The sequence below is a fragment of the Pelophylax lessonae genome, assembly GCF_965119305.1.
Source record: "Pelophylax lessonae genome assembly, chromosome: 6".
NCBI classification, from domain to species: Eukaryota; Metazoa; Chordata; class Amphibia; order Anura; family Ranidae; genus Pelophylax; species Pelophylax lessonae.
The window spans coordinates 188845377-188858777 of NC_138773.1; the positions used below are offsets into that span (position 1 = coordinate 188845377).

Consider the following 13401-nt stretch of genomic DNA (forward strand, 5'->3'; position numbering starts at 1 on the left):
ACAATCCCTTTAAAGATAGCATTTACTTTCTGGAATCAATCTGCCCTTAGCTCATACATGCTGGCAGGAGCGTGTGTATAGCTGAGAAAATGCCTTCTCCCCTTCTGTCCTGAAGACTCCTGGGATGTATGACAAATTGCCTAGGCCTGGAGACCCAAAAGTAACAGAAGGAATGTTAAAAAAAAAAAGTTTGAAACAAGTAAATATGTAAAAAAAACTTTCCTATTTACTAATACTAGCAGAAAAAACGATTAAAAATAGTCAATGTTAATTGAGAGAGTAAAGTTCCACTTTAACCACTTAAGGACCAAGCCTATTTCCAACACATGTTTACAAGGTAAAATCAGTATTTTTTGCTAGAAAAATGGATTTTTGTAAAATCTTACCGTAAAATCTTTTTCTCTTAAGCTCATTGACAGACGTAGTCCTCCTTGATTAATATCAACTCTGGTTATACTGCCCTCTACAGGAGTAGGACTAGACAGGAAAGAAAACGTTCTGGCCACACCCTAGGGGCAGTCCCAGAGGGTATATCCTCTCACTTCCTGCTACAGCAAATCAGTCATGTCACAAAGCAGTGTTTAGAGAATTTAACCCAACCCAACTCAAAAACAGAGGGGCGGGTACTACGTCTGTCAATGAGCTTAAGAGAAAAGGATTTTATGGTAAGATTTTACAAAAATCCATTTTTCTCTGTCGCTCATTGACAGACGTAGTCCTCCTTGATTAATATCAACTCGGGACGTCCCAAAGTAGTGCCACAAATGAGGGGTGGGAAAATGGAAATCAAAATCCAATCTAGAAGGCCCAACCGGTGCCAACTAGAAGTTTTAAAGGCTCATCAATCACACGATGAGACTCAACTGAAATTCCAACGGAAAAAAACCCTCGAGGTAAACCACCGGTCTCCTCAAATTGAGGCCTGCAAAACCTTGCAGCCAAATGAGGCATCCGCCGATGCCATCACATCAACTTTAAAAAATTTTGTAAAGGTATGAACCGACGACCAGGTAGCCGCCTTGCACACCTGGACCACTGACGCCTGATGGCGGTAGGCCCAGGAAGTACTGAGCGCTCGAGTGGAGTGCGCCTTAACAGGGAACGGAGGATTCCGACCCTTAATAGAATAAGCCTGTACCACCGTCTGTCTAATCCATTTGGAGACAGTCGCGGCAGATGCAGGCAACCCCTTTCTGGGGCCATCCGTGATCACAAAAAGTGAATCCGTCTTACGGAACGATTCCGTAGTCTTCAGGTATACACTGATTGCCCGAACCACATCCAAGGAATGCACCACATATTCCTGAGGATGATTGGGCTTAGGACACAAGGAAGGTAGCACAATATCTTCATTCAGATGAAAATCTGAAACCACCTTAGGAAGAAAGGATGGCTTCGGATGAAGAACTACCTTATCCCTATGAACCACTAGATATGGGGAATGGCATGATAATGCAGCCAGTTCTGACACCCTGCGTGCAGAAGTGATAGCCACCAAGAAGGCCACCTTCTGGGATAATGTAAGCAAGGGAATCTCCCTGATATTTTCAAAGGGAGGTTTCTGAAGAACCGACAAACACCAAATTAAGATCCCAGGGCGGTAAGGGCGCGCGCACTGGCGGAGCCAAGTGCCGCATCCCCTGGACACCAAGGAATGAGTAGCCCAAGGCTTCTGAAAGAAGATTGCTAATGCTGAAACCTGACCCTTGATAGTGCTCAAGGATAGTTTCTGCTCAACCCCCTTTTGCAGAAAAGCGAAGATTCGGGTCACCGAATAGGTACGTGGGGGAAATTCCAAAGATTCACACCACGCGATATAAGTCTTCCATGTGCGATAATAGACTTTGCTGGAAGTCGCTTTCCTTGCTTTAATTAGAGTAGGAATAACTGAAGCTGACAACCCTGTCCTTCAGTACCTGGGTCTCAATAGCCAGGCCATTAAAACCAGCGACTGTAAAGCACAATGGAAGATCGGTCCTTGAGACCGCAGATCCTACCTGAGAGGAAGTCTCCAAGGAGCGTCCGCGACTAGCCTGTCCAAGTCGGCGTACCCGGCTTGAAGAGGCCAGCTCGGAATTTCCAGGATAACTGGAGTTCCCTCCACCTCTATCCTGCGGAGAAATCTCAGCAGCAATTTGAGAGGGGGGAAGACATATAGTAGCTGATACTGCCTTTACAGGACGTTCAGCGCGTCTGCTGCGTCCGCTAGAGGATCGCGGGTGCAAGCCCTGTTGAGCCAACCTACCAACAGATCCATATCCGGGGTGCCCCAATGAAGGGACAACTGGTGAAATACCTCTGGATGAAGAGACTATTCCTCTTGATCCAGAATCTGACGGCTGAAATAATCTGCCTGTCCACCCCCGTGATAAATATCGCGGAGAGAACTGGAACAACTGTTCCCCCAATAAGAATGTTGGCCACTTCTATGGCCGCCAGGGCACTCTTGGTGCCCCTTGGTGATCGACCTAAGTCATGACCGTGGCATAGTCCGATTGGATCCGAACCGGGCTGCCCTGGAGCTGCTCGGTCCAGTAAATCAGACAAAGTCTGATCGCTCTCAGTTCCAACACATTTATCGGTAACCTGGAATTTATCAGAAGAAATTACTTCCCCTGGCTGAGCATCGGAGACCGAAGCCACCAGACCAGAGCCTCCCTGGTCCGCTCACTCAATCGGATCCGATTGTCCAGGGAATCTGGATTCCGATTCCATATGAGAAGAATCTCCTCTTTGGAGAATTCGGGTATGAGACTGGGCAAACGGTACTGCCTCTAAGGAGGCGACCATCAATCCCAGCCAGTTGACGGACAGCAACATCCGAATCATTGACTGAATCTTCTGGAGTTTCTCCGCATGGAGAAACACTCTTGCCAAGGATGTATCCAAAATTAGGCCCAGATAGTTCAGTCTCCTGGTGGGAACCAGGGATGATCTTTGGGAAAAGCAACGAAAACGCTGATGTCCTGCGAAGATGGGGATATAAGGATAGGCATCCTAAATGTCTATGGACGCCAGGAAATCCCCCTGATGCAGGGAGGCCACCACTGTATGGATGGACTCCATCTCTTCCAAGACCAGAATTGGACGCACCTAGCCCTTTTTCCTGGGCATTGTGAACAAGTTCGACTAGAACTCCTACAATCAATGGGAACTACCACTGCTTGTTGTATGAAGCTGTCCCCCGCAAAGCTTTTAAGCGACCCGGGGATGTCGACTATTGGAAGGGAAGAATCGCACCGGTGGAAGTGATCGAAACTCGATCTTGTATCCCGACCATATGACCTTGCGAACCCCTTTATCCGGGATTCTGGAAAGCCCTGGATCCGGAAACCGGTGAAGACGTCCCCCCACCCTAGAGATGGGTGGGGCCCATTCTGTCAATCCAACGGGATAACAGTGGCTTTATTTAGTCTGGAAATCGGTGAGTCCACTATTGGTGGTACCGTCCATCTTAGTAATGAGGGATTCCTCAAAATGATAGCGCCTAGCCATGCGTTTGGAAATAGCAGGGCTCATTTACGGACGACCCTATTTGGGCAAGGGAAACCCTTCACCATTTTGGTAGGCTTGCTAGTACCAAAAAAGGAATAGGAGTCTCAGCTACCTCTGCCGGTGTAACCTCAAGATTTAAGGTTTCCCGGACAGACACAACTAGTGCTTCCACCAACGCTTTTTGTGCTATGGCGGAGGCAGAAGCGTCCTCCTTACTGTCTGAGGAGACTGTACCTGAGACAACAACCCCAGAAAAGGGACTGCAATGACCAGCTCAGAATCCGTATCTGAGGTATCAGATGACATAGGGGTAGGCGGGGGTCGCTCTTCTTGACCCCCGTCCCTGACAGGCTACCTCCACCCGGGATACCAAAGACTCCAAAACTGCTGATAATGCATCATCACAAGTGGGGTACTGGAGGGTCCTGCGGCCACCCTGAGGGGATCAGGTGGGGATACATGTGTGGCAGGGTTCATGTAACAAGACACTTGCCAGCAAACAAAAAAATTAATTGCAAGAAAAAAAACATCTTTTTTTTTTTTTTTTTAACTTAGTCCCCCAGCGCAGTAGCGCCCCTCAGTCTACCTGCTTGGACCCCTCAGAAAGAAAGAGGGAGAGAGAGAGACCCCAAGGCTCACCTGATGCACAGAAGTTTCTTATCAACCTGCTTCCAGCACTGTCTGTTACAGACAGGAAGTCTTTGGCTTGCTTTCCCTGGGCCAAGGAGGCGGCTCCGTCCCTTTACACGCCTTCCGGCGCCTCCCAATTACTCCACGAGGTGTTTGGTCACCTCAAACATGGCCGCCCCCATGCTGGAGACACGAGGCTACGCCAATATGGCGGCCTCGTGCGATCTGCAGGAAAATGGCGGCGGCCTGTGTAGGATAGCGGCGGCTTGCAAGTTAGCAGCGGCCTGCGTGCATTCGGCCTGTGCGGCCTGCGGAAGTGCCTCGGCCTGCGGGAGGTGTCCTCGGCCTGCGGGAGGCTGTGTGGCCTGTGGAAGTGACCGGCTTTCTGGAGGGATGGCGATCTGTGGCTGCAGTAACTCAGGCATAGGCATCGGCCTGTGTACACACTAGACAGGTAGGACACCTTTATACCTCAATAGTAATACCTTTTAGTAGTCTGCCACTGACTTCAGTCACCCTTACAGTCATATAGTGACTTTAGATAGTCAGCTCCCAAACCAAGCCTCCTGGTTTCTATTCACAAAAATCACACTCAAATTGGGGGATCTGTGACCTGTTAGAGGATAGAGGGGAGACCCAGAAACTGAGTGTCCGACCATCCCAGAGAGGGGCCCGCGTCCACCAACAAACCCGACAGGGGGAGAGGGGGAACATTCTACTCACCATACCGGAACCAGGCGGGCGCCAACTCCTGACAGAACCCCTCTCCACCGGGGTGGGGGGGGCGGTCGACCAATACGGACGCCGTGACTCTGTTGGTCATTGGCGTCCAGGCGAGACGTTTAACTCACAGGGTCAGTCCCCGTCCAGTGGGACTATGTCGTGGCCGACCCAGCGCGGAGCTATGGCCTGCACGCGCTCGTAGGCTGAACTGGGGTGACCACTGGATCTCAACATCCAGCCCGTCGCCCAGTTCCAGCGTACTTGCTTGAAGATGTCACAGGAGCACTGGAGAAAAAAAGCTGTCTAAAAAATTATTTCTAAAAAAATCCTGCCAGGACCGAAGATCCTAGCAAGGAATCTAGGTCCTTACTCCTAACTAGACAGAAAAAAACTGATTTGCTGTAGCAGGAAGTGAGAGGATATACCCTCTGGGACTGCCCCTAGGGTGTGGCCAGAACGTTTTCTTTCCTGTCTAGTCCTACTCCTGTAGAGGGCAGTATAACCCGAGTTGATATTAATCAAGGAGGACTACGTCTATATATATATATATATATATATATATATATATATATATATAGCAAAGACTCTGGAGAATAAAATGGCGGTCGTTGCAGCATTTTATGTCACACGGTATTTGCGCAGCGGTCTTTCAAAAGCAATATTTTTGAGAAAAAAACACTTCACTGAATTTGGTGCGAGAGTAAACATGGACGGGGCGCGTTAAAAAAAAAACAAAAAAAACTGGGATTTGACTTACCGTAAAATCCATTCCTTTGATGTTCATTGATGGACACAGCTCCTTATCTTATTGACCATTGAATTATACTGCTCCCTACAGGAGTAGGACACTAGGCAGGAAAAAGCTCGACTACACCTATGGGGCAGTCCCAGGGAGTATACTCCCACTCCCAGCTATAGGCACTGAGAGTTTTTACGGTCAAGTCAAAAATCCCATTTTCTCTTTCGTTTCTTGACAGACACAGCTCCTTATATTCTTGACCATTGGGACATCCCAAAGCAGTGTCAAACATGAGGGGTGGAAACAGCAAGAAAAAATTCCCATGGCTAAACCATAGCCAACTAGGTAACATGGAGCTCACCTGAAAAAAAACAATACACCCTCAAAGAGGACCAGGTCCTTTAAACAGCAGCCTGCAAAACCTTGCGGCCAAAAGAAGCATCCGCAGATGCCAACAGATTCACCTTATAAAACTTTGTACAGATGACCAGGTGGCCGCCTTGCAAACCTGCATCACTGACGCCTGATGACGGAAGGCCCAGGAGGCACTAAGCGCCCAGGTAGAGTGCACCTAAACAGGGAAAAGGAGGAACCTGACCCCTAATTGAATGGGCCTGAATCACTGTCTGTCTGATCCATCTGGAAATGGTCACAGCAGAAGCGGCCAACCCTTTCGGAGGTCTATCCTTGAGTACATATAGGGAGTCTGACTTCCTAAAAGACTCCGTAGCTACCAGGTACACCCTGATTGCCCAAACCACATCCAGGGAAACCAAAGCAATTTCCTTAGGACGTTTAGGCCTGGGACATAGGAAAGGCAACACGATGTCTTCAGTCAAATAGAAATTAGAGACAAGTTTTAGAAGGAAACGACGGACAGGGACGAAGAATCACCTTATCTCTGTGAACCACCAGGTAAGGTGAACGACAAGACAAGGCCGCCAGCTCCAACACCCTGCGTGCAGCAGTAATAGCCACCAAAAAAAGGCCACCTTATAGACCAACATAACCAGGGGAGCCTTCCGAATATTTCCGAAGTGAGGTTTCTGGCTAACTGACAACCAAATTGAGGTCCCAGAGGCAATGGAGACCGCACTGGAGGAGCCAAGTGTCGAACTCCCTGGAAAAAGGTACGCACCAAGAAATGTGTGGCCAATGAACATTGAAAGAAAAGCCCGCCAAGGCCGAAACCTGGCTCTTGACGGTACTCAAGGCCAGGTGCTGCTCAAGCCCCCATTGGAGGAAAGCCAGGATCCGAGCCACCGAAAATGAGTGAGGGAGAACTCCCCAGAAATTCATACCAGGCAATGTACGTCTTCCAAGTACGATAGTAAATCTTCCTAGAGGTACATTTTCTAGCCTTTAACAGTGTAGGAATCACCAATTCAGACAAACCTCCATCCTTCAGCACCTGGCTTTCAACAGCCAAGCCATTAAAGCCAGCAACTGTAAAGCAAGATGGAAGATTGGCCCTTGGGACAGCAGATCTCCCCTGAGAGGAAGTCTCCAAGGAGGATCGGCGACCAGCCGTACCGGATCGGCCTACCAAGACCGGCGAGACCAGTCTGGAGCCACTACAATGACTGGAATCCTTCTGCCTCGACCCTTCACAGGAATCTTGGCAGAAGTTTGAGAGGGGGGGGGGGGAGGTGTAAATCAGACGATACTGACTCCAAGGAGTCTATGGTATCGGCCAGAGGATCCCGAGACCTTGCCACAAACCCCTGTACCTTCCTTGGAATGTGCACAGCAGAGAGGGCTGGAACGAATCGGTCTGCCCACCACCTTAGAATGCCGGCTACTTCCAAAGTGATTGACATAGACCACCTCCGTGGTATTGTCCGATTGAATTTGTACCGGACACCCCTGAAGACGAACTGCCCAATGATCCAGAAAAAGTCTGAGTTCCAGTAAATGAATTACCCCGTGAGCACAATCTGTACCGAGAACGCCTCCCCACCTGGACAGGCTGGCATTCGAGGGGACAACCGTCCAGTACAGGGGGAGAAAGGATTTTCCCTGTCGAAGTGCCCGGAGAATGAAGCCACCTCTAGAGACCGTTGATTCTTGTCCCATTTCACCAGAATCTCTTTTTACAGAAATCTTGTGTGGAAATGTGCAAACAGAACTGCTTTGAAGGTAGACACTATCAGGCTCAGCACCCAAATGCAAGCACAGAGAGATGACCGTCTGCTAGACAATAGAAGCTGAATTGCCTCCTGCAATGCCTGGAGTTTTTCCAGAGGAAGTAACACTCTGGCTGAGGCCAAGTCCAGAGTCAGACCCAGATAGTCCAGTTTTGTGGACAGAACCAGAGCAGACTTCTGAAGGTTCAGAAACCAACCGAACACCCTCAGAGTTCGTAGAGTAATCTCCAAGTTGTCCATCAGAGCAGCCGAAGTGTTCGCTCGCAGAGGAAGATCATCCAGGTACTCCTGTACCGCAACAATGCTAGCACCAGGGCCAACACTTTTGTATAGACCCAAGGAACAGAGGCGAGACCAAGGGGTAACGCCACAAACGGATAATGCTCCTCGCCCACGGCAAAGCGGAGGAAATCCTCATGATGTAGGGACAACACTACCATGCGAATGGACTCCATTTGGAACTTCTGTACCCACACAAAGCAGTTTAGCACCTTCAGGTCCAGAATTGGACATACCTTGCCTTCCTTCCTGGGAACTGGGAACTGTAAAGAGTAAAAAACCCTGAAAACGTTCCGAAGTTGGAACCATCACCGCTTGAAGTAACAAGTCTTGCACTGCCCCATAGAAACCCCATAAGCGATCTGGGGACAAGTGCAGATTGGAAGGAAAGAATCTTTTAGGAGGATAGGACCAAAACTCGATCTTGTAGCCGGACCGAATGACTTTGTGGACCCACTTGTTCTGTACCAGGGAGGTCCATGGATCTGGAAATCAGCGAAGAAGTCTCCCCCACCCCAGATATGGGTGAGGGCACCCCTCCATGCAGAGGAAGCCTTGCCCACAGGTCTGGAAGAGCCCGCTCGTGGCTTGATAGACCAGGTCCTCTTGGAACCTCCGGTGGAGGCCCTGAAGGACTTTGATCCCTTGTCTGAGACCCTAAGGGACGTATAGGCCTCCTATGAGCCGAGAAGAACAGCCCACATCTACAACGGGGCTCCTTGCCCTTGGTAGCCTGCGGAAGAAGAGTACTCATCCCCCTCCTGTGAGACCCTTAATGATGTCCTCCAAGGAGGCTCCAGATGATTCCCTACAAGGGGGAGATCAGAGAAGGCCTTCTCAGAAGTCTGGTCTGCAGGCCAGCATTTCAGCCAGATAATACGCCAAAGGACCACTGCTGATACAGACAGCCTAGAAATTAAAGGAGCCGAATCCAAAAGGCAAAACAGATAAACTGTAGCCCCTGGAACAACTGGTCCGCCAGCTCCACAAAGGTAGGGGGAAGTTGTTTCCCCTCCAGGTCCCAGCGTAAAAGTTTAGCCCACTCGGTCAGAGTTTGTGACATCAGGGCAATAGTAAATACTGGCCTATGTGCTGAACTAGCAACAGTGAACATATGGCGGGCAAGAGCCTCTGCCTGCCTCTCAGCCGGATCTTTAAAGGTCAGGGACTCCTCAACCGAAATTAAGGTAGCTTTATTTAACCTGGAAACCTGCGAGTCCACTACAGGTGGGACTGTCCACTTTTTAAGCAGGGAATCCTCATAAGGATACTACATAGCAAAACGCTCAGGGGCCACAAGAGTACGTTTTGGACAACCCCACTGTTTTGTGACAATGTTGTCAAAGTAACTGGAAAAGGGAAACATTTTTAAAGTTTTACGCACTGACACAATCAGTGCATCCACCAGCGCCTTTCCATGCGCGACTAGAAGGAGCAGAGGAATCATCCTCACTATCTGAGCACTCAGGGTGCATGGACGCAGACCCTGTAAGGTGACTCGTGTCTGCGGTGGCTGAAACACATTCAGGATCTGATGAGACAGATGACACAGGGGAGGGCGGGGGACGCTATATACTATGCTCACCCAGAAAACATAATCAGGGGAGGGCCACCGACGGCGATCCCGCAAAGGGGATGCAAACCAAGGGCCCACAAATGGACCACCTACTGGACCCCGTAAAAAAACAAGGGGGTCACCCTCCGAACCCCTCCATAGAGGCGCGCATAATAGGAAATAGATTCGGGTGCGCAGGCAGGGTACCCTGATGGGCCCACAGCACCAAAAAGGGGCAGGTGCCCTACATAATAATGGCGGCATGGCTGCTATCAAAAAAATAAACCGCCCCCACACTGCCACCCCTCCAAGGGAGGCGCCAAGCTGGCCGCATGCGCAAGCCGTGGCCCAGTCGCAAGCACATCTATCCCAGCCAGGCAGGGGTCTTCAGCTAACCTCACTGGGACCTCCCCCCCAAAGGCAAGCCACGGCCTAAAATTTTTGTGGACGGCCAGCCCCTTGGGTGCGAGCCCCACTGGAGCTGACCACCCAGGGGTAGCGGAGGGGGGCGGATGCCCATACGGAGGGTAGTGGCTTCAGCCACCCTCACTGGGGCTGCCCCACATAGCTCCCGACCAGTAGGCCGCAAAGCCACGGCCTAAATTTTTGGCCAGATGCAGCTGCATTAGGCACGGACTCGCAGATGCTAAACCACTGCTCCCCCAGCCCAACAACTGCAGCAGGGAGTCCAGAGAACATCCCTGCCCTAGTCATCAACCCGTAGAGTGGCGAGGAACCCTGCTCAACCCCACGTTGCACACCAGGAAAAACTCGGTCAGCAGCAACTCCAACAAGCCCCCTTTAAGAGCATGTGGCAAAAGCCAGCTCATAACCTCACCCAGGGGGAGGGGGCTGGAAGACCCACAGTGACCACTTCGGTGGTCACTGTGGGTCTTCCGGCCCCCACCCCCTGGGTGCCAAGGTACAGGTGCGTCAGTTTTCGGGAAGTGGTTAAAATGAATGTCAAGAGTATAGGGGGAGGGGTTGGGGTTAAAACCATCACTTACAGGACTCCATGTTCTTTACATTGAAGACAATTCTTAATGACACTGGCTGTATGTTTGGGGTTTGTTTTCCTTTTGCAGAAACCATTTGGGGTCAATTACACACCTCCCTGATGGTATCGCATGATGGATAAAAATCTTCCAGTATTTCTCAGCATAGAGGAAACCATTGATCAAACTTGCAAGGAACCTTCACTATGCTTCACTGTTGCCTACAGAAACTCATTGTACCCCTTTCCAGCCCTTCAGAGAACAAACTGCCTCCTGCTACAGCCAAATACACTATATTGTCAAAAGTAATGGGATGCCTGTCTTTACACACACATGAACTTTAATGGCATCCCAGTCTTTGTCCGTAGGGTTCAGTATTGAGTTGGCCTACCTTTTGCAGCTATAACAGCTTCAACTCTTCTGGGAAGGCTGTCCACAAAGTTTAAGAGTGTGTCTATGAGAATGTTTGACCATTCTTCCATGTGTAAAGGCAGGCGTCCCAATACTTTTAGCAATAAATGGATTTTTGTAAAATCTTACCGTAAAATCCTTTTCTCTTAGCTCATCGACAGACGTAGTCCTCGGTGATACACCACCTTCGGGTTATGTTACCTCCGCAGGAGCAGGACTAGACAGGAAATTAAAAAGCTCTGGCCACACCCTAGGGGCAGTCCCAGAGGGTATATCCTCTCTCTCTCTGCCTCAGCAAATCAGTTATGTGAAAAAGCAGTGCTTAGAGAATTTAACCCAACCCAACTCCAAAACAGAGGGGCGGGGACTACGTCTGTCGATGAGCTAAGAGAAAAGGATTTTACGGTAAGATTTTACAAAAATCCATTTTTCTCTAGCGCTCATCGACAGACGTAGTCCTCGGTGATACACCACCTTCGGGACGTCCCAGAGCAGTATCACAACTGAGGGGTGGGAAATGGAATCAAATCCCAATCTAGAAGGCCCAACCGGTGCCAACTAGAAGTTTACAATGCTCATCCTTAATGATGAGACTCAACCAAAAAAAGAGAAAACAATTTTTTTTTTTTTTTTTTTTTTTCAAACAGAAAAAAACCCTCGAGGTAGACCACCGGTCTCCTCAAATTGCGGCCTGCAAAACCTTGCGGCCAAATGAGGCATCCGCCGATGCCGTCACATCAATTTTATAGAATTTTGTAAAGGTATGTACCGACGACCAGGTGGCCGCCTTACATACCTGGACCACTGACGCCTGATGGCGAAAGGCCCAGGAAGTACTGAGCGCTCGAGTGGAGTGCGCCCTAACAGGGAACGGAGGACTCTGACCCTTAATAGAATAAGCCTGTACCACCGTTTGTCTAATCCATTTGGCAATGGTCGCGGCAGATGCAGGCAAACCCTTTCTGGGGCCATCCGTGATCACAAAAAGTGAATCCGTCTTACGGAATGATTCCGTAGCTTTCAGGTATACCCTGATTGCCCGAACCACATCTAAGGAATGCAACGCATGTTCCCGATGATGCTTGGGCTGAGGACACAAGGAAGGTAGTACAATATCTTCATTCAGATGAAAATCTGAAACCACCTTGGGAAGAAAAGATGGCTTAGGATGAAGTACTACCTTATCCCTATGAATCACTAGGTATGGTGACTGGCATGATAATGCCGCCAGTTCTGACACCCTGCGAGCAGAAGTAATAGCCACCAAGAAGGCCACCTTCTGGGATAGAGTAAGCAAGGGAATCTCCCTGATGTTTTCAAAGGGAGGTTTCTGTAGAACCGACAAAACCAAATTAAGATCCCAGGGCGGTAAGGGCGCGCGGACTGGAGGAGCCAGGTGCCGCACCCCCTGGACAACTAGTGCGTCCACCAATGCTTCTTCCTGAATTATAGCAAGAGAAGAAGCGTCCTCCTCACTGTCTGAGGGGGCTTTACCTGGGATAACAGCCCTTGCAGAGGAACCTGCAACTGCCGTGACCATCTCTGAATCTGAGTCAGAGGTGTCAGATGGTATAGGGGTAGGCGGGGGTCGCTTCCTTGACCCCCGTCCCTGACAGGCCGCCTCCACCCGAGCCACCATAGACTCCAAAATTGCTGTAAATGACTCTATACTCTGTGCACCGGCGGGTCCCGAGGCCCCCTCGAGGGAAACAGGTGGGGGAATATGTGTGGCAGGGTCCATAATAACTCCAGTTACTTCCTGGATAATATAATTCAAAAGTAAAAAAAAAAACTTTTTTTTTTTTTTTTTTTTTTTCTCTGACCCCCAGCGCCACAAAAAAGCCCCTTAGTGTTACCTGCTTAGGGATCCCTATCGATCGAGAGAGAGAGAGATAGACCCCCAGGCTCACCACTTGATGCTCAGAGTTAAACTGCAACAGCTTACAGCGCTGTCTTGACAAACAGGAAGTCTTTTGGCTGGCTGCCCAGGAAGAAAGGAGGCGGCTCCGCCCCTCTGCACGCCTTCCGGCGCCTCCCCCAAGCTCCACGAGGTGTAGAATCACCTCAAACATGGCCGCCCCCATGCTGGAGACACGAGGCTACGCCAAAATGGCGGCTCGTGCGATCCAGCAAAAAAAATGGCGGCGGCCTAAACTGAATAGCGGTGTGCTGCAGGGCACACAACACTCTCTGCATGGGGATATGGCGTGGTTGGCGGTACCGGCCCTGGCGGACCGCGTGGCCGTTCGGGAGGCCTGCTAAATGGCTGGAGATCTGATTTGGAAGGCAGTCTACATATCCGTGGCTTCTGACTGGTAGGTAGCTTATACTTAACCCATAAGATTCCCAGAATGCCACAGATTACATCTTTAAAACATGTATACAATAGATTGTTAGCTCCCAAGCCAAGCCTCCTGGCTTTTGCAC

The 13401-nt window shown here is 49.9% G+C and overlaps 1 protein-coding gene across 1 annotated transcript in view; it reads right to left on the reverse strand.

Moving 5' to 3' along the window:
- ORC2 (origin recognition complex subunit 2) overlaps window positions 1–13401 on the reverse strand; it is a 135429-nt gene that overhangs the window by 21032 nt on the left and 100996 nt on the right. The window lies entirely within an intron of this gene.